The sequence below is a fragment of the Eptatretus burgeri genome, chromosome 11, assembly GCF_056783735.1.
Source record: "Eptatretus burgeri isolate ZD-2024b chromosome 11, Ebu_testis_v1, whole genome shotgun sequence".
Taxonomy (NCBI): Eukaryota; Metazoa; Chordata; class Myxini; order Myxiniformes; family Myxinidae; genus Eptatretus; species Eptatretus burgeri.
In genome coordinates this window covers 42,913,291-42,927,329 of record NC_140971.1, presented here as the reverse complement: position 1 = coordinate 42,927,329, position 14,039 = coordinate 42,913,291, and the positions used below count along the sequence as shown (strand labels likewise).

At 43.1% G+C, this 14,039-nt stretch overlaps 1 protein-coding gene and 1 pseudogene across 9 annotated transcripts in view; one reads left to right on the top strand and one right to left on the bottom strand.

Annotated features, from left to right (window-relative positions):
* The window catches only part of LOC147016956 (atos homolog protein A-like), a 103,961-nt gene that overhangs the window by 25,200 nt on the left and 64,722 nt on the right, over positions 1-14,039 (top strand). The window lies entirely within an intron of this gene.
* Positions 3,162-3,302, bottom strand: LOC147016957 (signal recognition particle RNA; annotated as a pseudogene).

Genomic DNA, 14,039 nt, shown 5'->3' with positions numbered 1-14,039 from the left:
TCAACCCTAAGTTCTTTCCACACAAGGTGTGGGTACCTCTGATATATATATATATATATATATATATATATATATATATATATATATATATATATATATATACATACATACATACATACATACATACATACATACATACATACATACATACATACATCCATACACACATGTTTGTAATATCATTGATTCAGATGCAAAGAATGATGATTGGATGCAGATATGAACTGCCAAAATATAGGAGCTTCATTCAGTACCACTTCAGACGCTACATCTTAAACTGAGCAAATTACAAGCATTTAATACGCTACTCAATATCACATAATCTGTGCTTTAATGCACGGTATGCATGCACAGAAACCCCAAGCAACAACTGTCATCAGGGCAGCGAACGTACTGTATATTTTGCATGCCAGGTGAGGAATGTTATCTTAAATGGCTCACAAAGCTTCTAAAAGAAGCTGAAAATACTTTGAAAAATATCTGAGAGAAAGGGGTGTGCCTCCACATAACGAAAGATTTGTAAAACTTTCTGATCCTCTCTCCCAAAGAGCTGATATCTTGCAGCATAGTGCAACAATTCCCGATGATGTGGGTCTGTGCAAGGCCTGTGAACTGGAGCGTCCTTCCCGACCTCCCCGATCATCCATGTCAGTGAGTTGACTTCAAACCTTGCGCGATGACCTCGTATGAACATGGCAGGCTTGATGATTTATTTACTGGATGTTTGCAATTAGAGAGACGATGCTGTCATTCCCAGCATTCAGGCAGAATTTCCGGAGGGAGACACCGTATCTCGTGTAGTTGCTTCTCAACTGGGGCTTGTCATTGCACAGGGTAGGTTTAAAATGATGATATTTATTATTAATCATGTTTGGGAGGTGGGGGAGAAGTGGGAGTGAAAGCTGTATCAGCTGTGAGTGGCGTTATAAATATAATTTTTTTGCGTTGTTATTTTACATCCATTGGTATTAATAAATTGTACTAGATTTTTGCATCTATTGATGAAAGGAGAAGTGTTTTGGTGTTCGTATTCTATCCACTGGCGCCACTCGCTTGTACGAACAGGAAATGGTACGAACCCCCACACCTATCATCCACGGATATTTCTCGTATTCTTATATTTCCGTGTGTCCGGTTTTCATTTGGGAACAAAACAATAATGATGAACCATTTTGAAATTGCCACTCTTTCGTCTAAATGCTGAAAATTGTGTTTGAAAGATCATTTAACTTGCGGATTTCATGCTTTTTACGGCAGTTTAAAGGTGCCCAGCGAGCCGAACCATGCCGGTGTAAATGCACACAGTGCTTGCACAAAATACCTCGTTTAGCATTCATGTATCATTTCAAAAGTTACTTATTCGCATGCATAACTTATGAATCAACTTTTTTTAAGTACTTTGTTGCTGAAAAGTTCACTTTCACAAGTGCATTGGAAAGCAGACTGAGCATTTAACAATGCAGAGCCTCGCCAGGGTATAGAGAACATAGTAGAAAAGAGAGTGACCGATTTATATTGAAGTAGAGCTTTGTGCGGACTCGCACTCACTGACGTAGACCGACTACAATAGCGCCTTTGCTCTCTTCGGTAATGGATGAGTCTAACGGGACAGCATTTAACAATGTAGATTAAAGTAAGTCTGAGAATGGACGATTCATATGAAAGTATGTCTATGTACAGATGCACACGCTTAACATTTTAAAAGCAGGTTTCCTCTGGATTTAAACATTGTCTGATTGGAATAACAAAATAACTTTGAACCAACAATTCTTTGGAAAAAAAAAATGAATGTACATGCTCTAAACTTTACAAGTTGTCCCACTGAATCTGAAGAAAGGTATCTGATTATGTAGAAAATTATCTGGACTTTCTCATTTTTATTAACGAAAAAACAAACCAATTAATTACCATTGACAGGATGCTTACAGGCTTTGGATCATGGAGGACAAACGACTTCAGGTCAGACCAAGTCCCGTGTTTTAATCGTGTATACATAAATGACTGAAAGCGAAGCTGTTTTCCTCTGAAAGCGAAACCACCAATGTAAGTACCTCATCCTATTCGTCGGTTATTACCTCCACCACCGAAGGTGGGTGGAGGTTATGTTTTCACCAGTCTGTTTGTCTGTTTGTGTGTCTGTGAATAGGATATCTAAAAAAAAGTTGTGGACGGATTTGGATGAAACTTTGTGGACCAGGAAGAATTGATTCGATTTTGGTGAAGATCTGGATCTGGATACGAGATTTTTTTTGTTTGTTTTTAAGTCTGAAGGCATTTCTGCAGTCCCATCATTAATCCGCCATATGCCTGGTGTTTGCTTAATGGTTTAGGTGACTGGCTTAAGGTCTTAGGGTCTTGAGTTCAAGCCCCTGTTAAACCATTGAAATAACACCAGGTGGGTTGACTTAGCCTGCCATCCTTCTGAGGTTGGCAAAATGAGTACCAGCCAGCTTCTTCATAACAGGGGCACTGTATCAGCGGCACAGTCGCACTTCCAGAAAAAATGATGCAACCAGCAGCCACAGGCTGCGCACGAAACATCAGAGTCCATGTCAGGATCGTTGCTGTCGACGTTATCAGTCCCATGAGAAATTTTGCCACTTCATCTGCATTCATACGTGCTATCATGAAGGTTAATGACATGGAGCAAAAAACAACAAACACCTGGTACTCCACACACTGTCTACCAATACACAGCTACTCGCTTTAGATAGAAATAGCTGGCTCACAGTGAGCAGAATCAGAGAGCAGGGCCGGATTTATGTGTTGTGGGGCCCTGGGCCCGAGAAGTACGCGGGGCCCTCTCAGGGCCGCAGCCATTTTTACTTCATATATGCTTATAAAAGTATTCATATATAAATGCACCAACTTAGGCTGGGCAATAGAAAAAAACACAGTTTATGTGTAAAAACATGTATTTCAGAAACTCAAGTAACAAAAGTTTATATACAAGAAACACCACTATGGATGAAAACAACGGAACAGAGAAAATAATCGCAAAACCAAAACGTGATGGTTGTTGTTGTTGTTTGTCTTTCGGCTGCTCCCATTAGGGGTCACCACAGCGGATCATCCGTTATGATCCGCATACTGATTTGGCACAGGTTTTACGCCGGATGCCCTTCCTGACGCAACCCTGGTCGCCTCTTACGACACAGGGATAAGGATTGGGTTTCGCCATGATTCCGGGCTGCCCTACACCCTCTCATTGCGCGGCCCAGTGCAGAGCTCCCGTCTTCAAGCGATCCTCCAACCCAAGCCTCCGAGTAGCCGGATTACAGGCGCACGCCACTACGCCCGGTCGCAAAACCAAAACGTGATGGTATCATCTCAAATCTCAATGTAGAAAGTTTTTTTTGTCATTTTTGCAGATATGATTGCATTATTGCACACTTTGGGATAATTGCTACAATATATTTGCGAGATGTTAAAAACCTACAGAATCTTTTAGCTTCTTCCTGAGTTTGATTCGCGCAAAGTCCTCGATTGTTTCGCGTGTGCTTCCTCTCCTGAACAGTTCGTGTTCAGCACTCAGTATGGCCAGCGATGCCAAACGATCTTGGCCGATCGTACTATGCAGATAGTTGTTGATCCTTTTCAATTTTGAGAATGATCGTTCTCCCGTACAGTTCGTGACAAACATTGACAGGTATACCCGCAAAGCTATCTCCACGTTGGCGAACGCTGCCACCATATCGTAGTTGTGGATTGTGGAAAACATAGTAGTTTCAGACAATTTTTCTGAGTCTTCTGTCTGCATCGTCTTGAGAAATGCCTGGAAATGTACAATTTCCGAAACCAGAGAAGGTTCCAGGTCGTTCGGGTAACTCTTGACCAGGTCTGCAGTGGAGTCACGGAGCTTATCCGTCTGCATGGTCGTTATTTCTGAAAAGAATGAGAAACGTTGACAGAGTGTTCCATAGGCCTTGAGGTGATCTCCTCGTGACGTTGTTAGCTGATCAATGATGGGTATGTAGGATGTGGTCCTGAATCTCTCTCTGGGCGGTAACTGGGTGTCATCGGCGCTGTCTACTTCATCATGATGTCGCTTCCTCCTTCGAACACGTCGCCGATCGTCTTCGTACTCGCTGTGACCACATTTATCAATGGCAATATGTTCAAAGTCGTCGAACTGTTCCCGTAGGTCCTGTACAAACTCTGTCAGTGAATCGAGTAGTTTCACTGCCGTGTTCAAATCGAGCCCCGACTTCTGTAACTGCAGACTTGTTGCGTTGAACCTCTTTAGAATTTCCTGCCATGTTACTCGCAGAATCACTGTCTCAAGTTTTTCCAATTCCTTCAGAATAGCAGATGCCTCATTTTTGGCCTCTGCCTTTAGATGTTCATCCATTGCAAGATCATCAAGTACCATGATATTTTACTGGACAGTCAGAGATCGGAATTTTGTTCGTTTGGAGAAAATCAAGAACTACGTCTGCGATCTCCTTTCCGGTATGATTCAGTAAGGGCACGAATGTCAAGAAACGCTCTACTGGCCCCTCTGGCAACACGTCGCGGATGGTTAGACATAGCTGGTTAGTGTGCGACACGTCCGGAGTGGAGTCCACCGATATGGAGTAATATTTGGCCCTCCGAACTTCCGCTACACTGGCACTCAGAACTATTCTACCCAACACATTGATTAGTTCATTACATACTGTCGATGAGAGGTAGTTTACGTTACCGCTCCCTTTGTTGGCATGTTTATGGAGATGTGCCGCAAGGAAAGTGTCGTACTTGCTCAGAAGCTCCATCACTCCCAGGTCATTTCCGTTATGTACCGAACCGATCACCTCGTCGTCACCTCGGATGGGCAGACCACGTTCACATAGAAACATGAGGACATCCACGCACCGTCGTAGCACTTTGTGCCAGTAGTGCTGTTCTGACTCGTACTGACGAACTAGTCCAGCGTTAACGCGGCCTTGCAATGATTTTCTGCTGGCCAGGCTCGACATTGCCTGTTTATGCTGATCTGAATTAGTGTGTCCTTCTATCGACTCCCTAGCGTGTTTCCAATCTTGGAACCCGGATGTAAACCGACTTTTAGTGTCTGACATGGGTGACATCAGACGGCAAATAAAACAGAACAGACAGCCGGTCTCTTCAGAATAGCACAGCCAACTGAGATCGATTTCTTCTCCAGATAACGTGTTTTCTACTGAACAAATTTTTTGACCGCACCAGACTAGTATTTTCTTCCTCGATCTCATTCACGTTCCACCATGGCTCAACCAGGTCCACACAAAGGCAGTTCCTACAATAGAAAGCAATATTTCAGCAGTTGACACCTAACACACCTTAATAATAATAATAATAATAATAATAATAATAATAATAATCGAGATATATTAACGTGGATTGATAAGAAGCCTAGGGCTTGTTGAGTATCTCTCCATGGCTCAGATTATTATTGCGAGGTGTGTCTCTCTGGTGGAGGAAACCGGAGAACCCGGAGGAAACCACCGTGTCTCGGCCATGACACATGATTTACATATGCCACCGGTAGGATTCAAACCCACTCCGCCGAATCCACATAGAGGTGACCAGCCAGCTACCTCACCACTCTGCCACCGAGACACACCTTATAAATATAATAAAATATTATCCGGTGTGTAAACTTGAATTACACAATTATAGTATAACCACCCCAGCAGTACGCCTGCACAGTACAGAGCAAACATAGATTCAGGGCGGGCGTGTAATTTTTGCAAAAGTGAAATCGAGACGGCCATAGCTTGTTGGGATTGGGAAAACCCTCACTTTTTTCGTGTGACCTATTTCTGGGGTAGACCTTAAGATTGCGCTCTTATGATCAGTGGAAAGGAAAAAAAGTAAGTTCAAAGATGTGAAATAAATGATAAACATAACCAAACAGATGCCAAATTAACAGGGATATTGAGTATTTGTTTTGTGATTCAATGACCATTTACACAAACGAACTAGATTTTTTTTCACAAACAAACAAAAGGGAGAAATAGCAGAATTTCTTGTAATCTTTGCGTTTGCGCGGGGCCCGTGGGAGGCGCGGAGCCCCGGGCCGTGGCCCTGTGGGCCCTGCCCTAAATCCGGCCCTGTCAGAGAGCAGAGAGAATTTAAATGCATCATTCGAACCTCCTTGTCATGTGGACTTACTCCTATTGAGGAGTGGTCCAATTGTATGACCATGCATTCTGATTGTGTGTGTGTGTGTGTGTGTGTGTGTGTGTGTGTGTGTGTGTGTGTGTGTGTGTGTGTGTGTGTGTGTGTGTGTGTGTGTGTGTGTGTGTGTGTGTGTGTGTGTTTGATCGACCATGTGCTTCAGCCTTCGGTGCATCTGTATGCTCGTCTTGTTGGACTGTGTACTTTGGTCATGGGGGTTGGAGTCCATGTCCCAAGCTGTTGAAATTGATTTTTGTTTTAACCTTTTTTATGTTAAAAAGGAACCTTCAAAAGAATTGGAGGTTGTGTTTTCACCCATGTCTGTCTTTCATTATATGTATGTCTGTCTGTCTGTGAACAGGATATCTCAAAAGGTTATGGATGGATTCGGACATGAAACTTGGTGGACAAGTTGGGTGTGTGACGAGGATGAATTGATTCGATTTTGGTGAAGATCAGAATCCAGATCTGGATGCAGACATTTTTTTAATTTTTAAACTTAATCTTCATCATTGAAACATGGGCCGAAAGCGATATACAGTACAGTACTGCATAGCATGATATCTCAAAACGTTGTGGATGGATTAGGACGAAACTTCGTGGAGGAGTTGGTTTGATGACAAGACCAAGCCGATTTGATGATGGTTCAGGTTCGGATCCAGATCTAACCTATCAGTGGGATTACAAAACGTAAACCAATCAGCCTGCTGGTGGAGGTATGCGCTCTACCGAGTGCTGTTCTCGTTGTGTTTCACCTCAGATATGAGCCTGGTGTTGGCTCAGTGGTTCGGGTGGTAGCTTGGGATCCTAGGGTCCTGAGTTCAAGCCCCGTCGGCCGCTGAATTAATACACCAGGGGGTTGGCTCAGCCTGTCATCCTTCCGAGGTCGGCGAAATGAGTACCAGTTCCAGTGTGTGTACTGGTAGAGGGGCACTGCATCAGCGACACAGTCGCGCTTCAAGAAGTGATAGCTACCCCGGCAGCTAAGCTGCCATACGACCACCACCACCACCTCAGATATTCTCTATTGTTCCTTCACTATCTGTATACTGAGGTTCTTTTTGACCCTTTTATACCCTGCCTTTTTTTCTTCACAAATGCATCGTTTCCCCCTCCACCCCCTCCACCGCCCCCTTTCATCATTATAAAATTGCTACCATTTGTTGCTTACTCGGATTCTATTTTTCATTTTTCCTGAAAAGGTAAATGGGGTTTCTTATATATAGTGTTGTGAGTCCGCCATGTACGACAGGCCCGTGTGTTGAAAGGGTTGAAACCTCCATTAGGTCACAGGGCACGGCTGATGACCCAGTCGGTGTTCATTCTATTTTATTCCACTTTCCTTTCTCACTCTCTCCTTTCTCTTTCTCAGTGTGTGCACCCCCTCCGTCTCACTTTCCCACTCCCACTTCCTCCCTCCCTCTCTTTCTTTCCCTCTCCATTGTGTGATCTGCTCTGTGTGTAACTTCTTGGGTTGATGCATATTGTCTATATTCCTATCTCGATCACTTCTCAATTATCTTTTGGCTCCACATGGATATAATCTCCAGAACTCGCATGCTATTTCTAAAGGCAAAATTAATCACTACATCCTCACCAGTCTGTCCCCTAAATAATAATGAATCGCTCATCTATCCACTTGAGGTGATGGTTAAGGATGTAACGGGATAATCTGAGATATGCTTTCCTGTTTGAAACTGTTATGTTGAACAGTAGAGGCTGAAATAATTTTCAATTCTTCCGTCCTTCCTTCTTGTATGCACACTCACACGCACACGCACACACACACACACACACACACACACACACACACACACACACACACACACACACACACACGTTTTTGTTCCTCACAAATTTCATCATATATTTAAACCAGTAATGGACACACACACACACATACACATTTATCCTTTGTGTGTTGTAGCTCTTCTACGAGCCTTGACTATGCAAAAAAAAAACTCGTTTCTAAAGGATATTGTAAATGATGTACAGTGGCCTGCAAAAGTATTCACCCCCGACCAATAATGCCACATTTAGGTTAATTATGTCGAAACAAATTTTTCCAAATTAACTTTCTTATTCATAACTGAAGAGAACTGAGCATTTATAGTTGAAGGAGGTTACATGTCAGGAATACCTGCAAAAAAACATGTACAAATCAAAATTCACTGGTTGCAGAAGCATTCAGCCCCTGAGGTCAGGACTTGGTGGAAGCACCTTTTGCAGCAATGACTGCGATGAATCTTTTTGGGAAGATCTCCACCAGCTTTGTACAGTGAGATGGTGAAATCTTTGCCCATTCTTCACGTGAAAATTGCTCTAGTTCTGCCAAGTTTGGGGATCGTCGATGGACCGCGATCTTCTGCCATGAATATTGAATTGGATAATTGGGTTCAAGTCAGGATTTTGACTTGGCCACTCAAGAACATTTATGTTCTTATTTTTCAGCCACTCCAGTGTGGCTTTAGCTTTGTGCTTTGGATCATTGTCCTGCTGAAATGTGAATCTCTTACCCAGTTTCATATTCATGGCTGAATCAAGCAGGTTTTCATCAAGGGTTCTCCTGTACTTTGCACCATCCATTGTGCTTTCTATCCTGACAGTCCCTGCTGATGAAAAGCAGCCCCACAACATTATTCTGCCACCACTATGATTGACAGTAGGGATGGTGTTGACTGGGTGATGTGCAGTGTTCAGCTTGCACCACATTTAAAGCTTTGAATTTATCTCAAAAAGTTCAATTTTTGTCCCATTTAACCACATAACCTTTCATCACATGCCTGTAGCATCATTAAGATGCTTTTTCACAAACTCCATATGAGCTTTTAGATGTGCCTTTTTCAGTTATGGCTTCTTTTTTGCCACCTGTCCATAGAGGCCAGCTTTGTGAAGGGAATGGGATGTTGTTGATTGATGAACATTGACCCCCATCTTGGACAAAGAGTCTTGCAGATCTTTCAAAGTCATTGTTGGATTCACAGTGACATGCAAAACCAGTTTCCTGCTTGCCCGGCGACTGAGTTTCGATGTGTGACCTGATCTGAGTAGAGTCTGGGTGGTATGGAACGTCTTCCACTTCTTAATGATGGATTTTACCGTACTCAAAGGGATAATGAGTGACTTTCAAATCTTCTTATATAACCCTCTCCTGAACGGTGTTTCTCCACCACTTTATGTCTGATTTCTTTGCAAAGCTCCTTGATCTTCATGTTTGCCTTGTTGGTTGACCAAGTGAGTTGCACCTTTAAACTCCTTAGATAAGTGGGGGTGCTTAATTATTAAGTTAAACCACTGATTACATACAGGTGAAACATATTACACTTATTTTGTAACCTTTCAAACAAATAATTTGCTCCTGAAGTGATTTCGGGTTAATTAGGCAAAGGGTTTCAATACTCATGTAACTGAGAATCATCTGATTTTCTCTGTTAATCAAACTTATTCACATTTTATCCTCATTTTATTTTTTTAGCTTTATCACTTTGGAGTAGTTTGTGAAGACTCTTTATATTAAACTAGCTGAAGTACCCAGTAATACCCGGGAAATTTGCCCTATTTTCCTCACACTAGTTAGACTGAGGCATTAGATGTATGGAGAAAATTAGGAAGGCTTCTTTTATTCCTCAGATTTATGGAAGGAAGGCTTTATGCTGCCGTAATCCTCAGAGAGGTCATAGTTAAAGGCGGCCTTGAGCCACTCAATGTTTCTCGCAGCAGTGAAAACTGTCCTTGATGTCCTGCCAAAACCCAGACCTAGAAAGCTGGAACGTGAGTTTTGTGCTTCTCTCGCACGTCGGTGTGATGCTCTATTTGCAGTAAGACAACTCTATCTCTACCTCTACCTCTACCTCTACCTCTACCTCTACCTCTCTGCAGCCGACTCTGCTTGCCTGGCTCGTTCATGAGCAGATATATCAGCAGTAAGACGACTCTCTCTCTCCCCACAACTGACACTCTGCTTGCCTGGCTCTTTCATGAACAGATCTATCAGCAGTTAGCTGTTGCCTTGCGCGTGCAGTTCGAGAATTCAATTAACAGGAGGAGAATGTGTATGTTTAAAAAGTCAACGAATACGAACATTTTGTATTTCAAAAAACCCTAGCGTTTTTAACCATGAAGCCTTTTGTTACGATTAATACGCCGGCGCACTATTCAAAAGCGTTTTTTTTTAATGGGATTTTTTTTTTAAATATATATATATATTTTCATTTTTCTGGAAAGCCACTCAGTGCATCCTGGAGCTGAATGTTCGGTCTATATGTGTGTAAAGTTTCATCAAGATCGGTTCACTGGTCTAGGAGCTTATTGGTTACAAACAGACAGACAGACAGACAGACAGAAGGACTGCCATTTATACGAGGTGTGTTCAAAAAGTATCCAACCTTAATTTTTCGTGTGTAAACAAACGAAGCTAGGGAGGCGTGGTTTGGTGCACGTATGTAGGCGATCCTAATCCGTATGCGTGAATATTTTCCCACTTGCAGAAGCTGTCAGTCGCCTACAGACCGCCAATGAGTGAGGAAGTGGAAGTGAGCGCCGTCGGATTTTCGTTTTTGACAAAATGACAGAAAGACTTGAACAACGCTACTGCATCAAATTTTGTGTAATGCTTGGCTATTCCCAAGTGGAAACGATCCGCAAGATTCAACAGGCCTTCGGGAACAAAGCAATGGGCATCACACAGATAAAAGAGTGGTACAACCACTTCAAAGATGGTCGCACATCAGTGGAAAGTGAAGCACGTTCTGGTAGGCCCTCAACCTCCCGAAATGAGATCGTCATTGACCAAGTGAGGACCCTGCTGATGCAGGATCGTCGAATCATGATCAGAGAACTTGCAGACGAGGCGGGCGTCAGCATTGGATCCGTTCATTCCATTGTGACTGAGGATTTGGGCTTAAGGAGAATCTCAGCGAAGTTCGTGCAAAAGCTGCTAACGATCGAGCAGAAGCAACTCCGTTTGGAGATCGCACAGGACATGCTGGAGACTGTGAACAGCGATCCCAACTTCTTCAACACAGTGATCACTGGCGATGAGACCACAGTGATCCGTCATTTTGTCAAAAACGAAAATCCGACGGCGCTCACTTACACTTCCTCACTCATCGGCGGTCTGTCTGCGACTGAGAGCTTCTGTAGGTGGGAAAATATTCACGCATACGGATTAGGATCGCCTACATACGTGCACCAAACCACGCCTCCCTAGCTTCATTTGTTTACACACGAAAAATTAAGGTTGGATACTTTTTGAACACACCTCTTATAGTAGATTCGATTTGAAAGCATCATGAAATAAGCTCAGGTGGAAACAAAATATGAAAACTTTGGAGGGGGGTGAATACTTTTGCAGGCAATTGTGTGTGTGTGTGTGTGTGTGTGTGTGTGTGTGTGTGTGTGTGTGTGTGTGTGTGTGTGTGTGTGTGTGTGTGTGTGTGTGTGTGAGTGAGAGAGAGAGTGACGGTGGGTCCCATACTGTGTGCGTCCCATAGGTGGGACGTCAGCTAATCTAGCACAGTGTGTGTGTGTGTGTGTGTGTGTGTGTGTGTGTGTGTGTACATATATATTTCTGTATATATATATATATATACACATTTTGTAAGAACAAGAATACTTCCAACCAAAAGTAAAAAACAAGATCGACTCCGCTAATTTGAGCAAAAAAAGCGAGAGCAGACCCAGTCTCAGGCAATGTTTCTCTGGCTTCATCAGGCACAATCGACTTTTGGTTGGAAGCGCCTTCTTCTTCTTTAAAAATGTGCAATCCCAACCGCCCTAATCTTATATGTATGTATATGTATATGTATATATATATGTATATATACACATACATACATATATATATGACACCTCCCATGCTCTTCAAGCCGAAGAAACTAGATAAAACAACCAAGAAGGCCTACGCAAGGTAAGCGCTTTGCTGTTTCAAACCCAACCTATATGTTTTTATATTATAATATTCATTTTTTTTTGTTTTTTTTGTTTATTTGTTATAATGTTTTTATTATGTTATAATGTTTTTATATTATAATATATTTTGTTATAATGTTTTTATATTATAATAATATATTTATATTCAAACCCAACCTATATATCAAACCCAACCTAACTTTGCTGTTTCAAACCCAACCTATGCATATGCTACTTCTGATTATCTGCAGCTGCAGATAATCAGAAGTAGCATATGCAGGAGAACCCAAATGTGACACACCCTCTCAGTCTTCATTTCATGAACAGTTTCATAACTTGTTGGCAATCATCAGCATCAGCAACAGCATAGATCTAAACTCAAACCACCGAGGCTCCCAAGCTTCTACATTATGATGTGCAATGCCAATGGCAGTCAATATGTTGTTACGGGTTTGGGGTCACGTGGCTCATGAAGGGGTGGCTCGGACCAACTTCCTCATCTCCGACTGAAACCTATGAGCCACAGATAACTCCGCTACCCGACGTGTTGCTTAGCAACTACTGATGCGGTCTTAAACAACTAAATCTGGTATGGTCCCCGCAGCCAACTCTTGTGTTATCTTCCCAGTGATTTAGCTGTATCCCAAATGAGAAAACCATGCTTTCGGCCACCAACCTTTGTCTATCAATTACGTATGGCCAATTTGAACCATAGGTGGGACGTCAGCTAATCTAGCACAGTGAATCAGTGGGGTAATCGTAATCGTTGATACTCTGTGTGCCCTAACGGGTCACAAGGCAAACGTCAAGCTCTGTTGTGCATCTCAATTGGAGGAATTGGAAGGTATCGATAGCAAGAACAAATTGTGTGAATCAGTATGTCTAAGGAACTTATGCTGCCCATCCACTTGGTCACTTGTGGCCCAGCCTGTTCGCCCTGGTTAGAAATTTGCGCTTGTTCGGGTGGCACAGCCCATCCTGATCCATCTCCCAGACCAAAGCAGTTCCTCGTTTCTTTCCCCATATACAGAACAGCCAGGATGCCTTGATTGCACCGTCTTTTATGGCTTCTCATCGCGAAGGTCACCACAGAATCCTTTGACTCCCATGTGCCGCTTTCTCATTGGCGCGCACAGCACAGAGCCACTCAGAGGTTCGGTCGAGCAATCTTCGCTCACCCGCCAAGGGTCTGGCCATGTAACTTTCTTCCTCACTGCAGCACTCAGGCTGGAATGGCTTGTGTGATGGTGATGGTCGTGCTGAACTGGCGCGGTGTGGTTTATGCACTGTGGTAGCGCTGGAACTGCCTTGCAGAGCAATGATGGTAGTGCTGAACTGGCTTTGATTGTGTTTTTCTTAATGCTATGTGTGCATGGTTGCGCTGTAGGGAAGGAGAGGGTTAAGAGGGATTGACAAGAAAGGGATTTTAGAAAGAGGAAGATTACAAAGGGGGATTGAACCTGCTACACACACACACACACACACACACACACACACACACACACACACACACACACACACACACACACACACACACACACACACACACACACACCACATTTCCCTGTCCACTGATACGAGAGTCACCTAACTAAACAGAATGACTCTTAATATTTACACTATGGATCCCTAGTGTGTTGAGTGCGACACCCCGGGGTATTTCCAAAACCACAAGAATATAAATAAGAAGACCCAATCACATCTCTCACCCGCAATTGCAGGGAATAGCAGCTTTCTTTGACTGGAAGAGCATCAGTGGTGCGTGCTCCTGTCTACGTTGTCGCTGATGACTCGCCAACAAGTGATGAAACCAGTCCGGTGGCTGAGGGGTTGTGCAGCTTTGGGATTCTCATGTGTGTGAATGTCTGAGCTGCAAAGGAACCCGGGTCAGGTTTGAAATGGCAAAGGGCTACCTTGTGTAGTTTTTATTGGTTGCTTGATGCAATGTGTAATGCTGCCATCCTGCCAATGTAGGTTTCTTTGGCTGA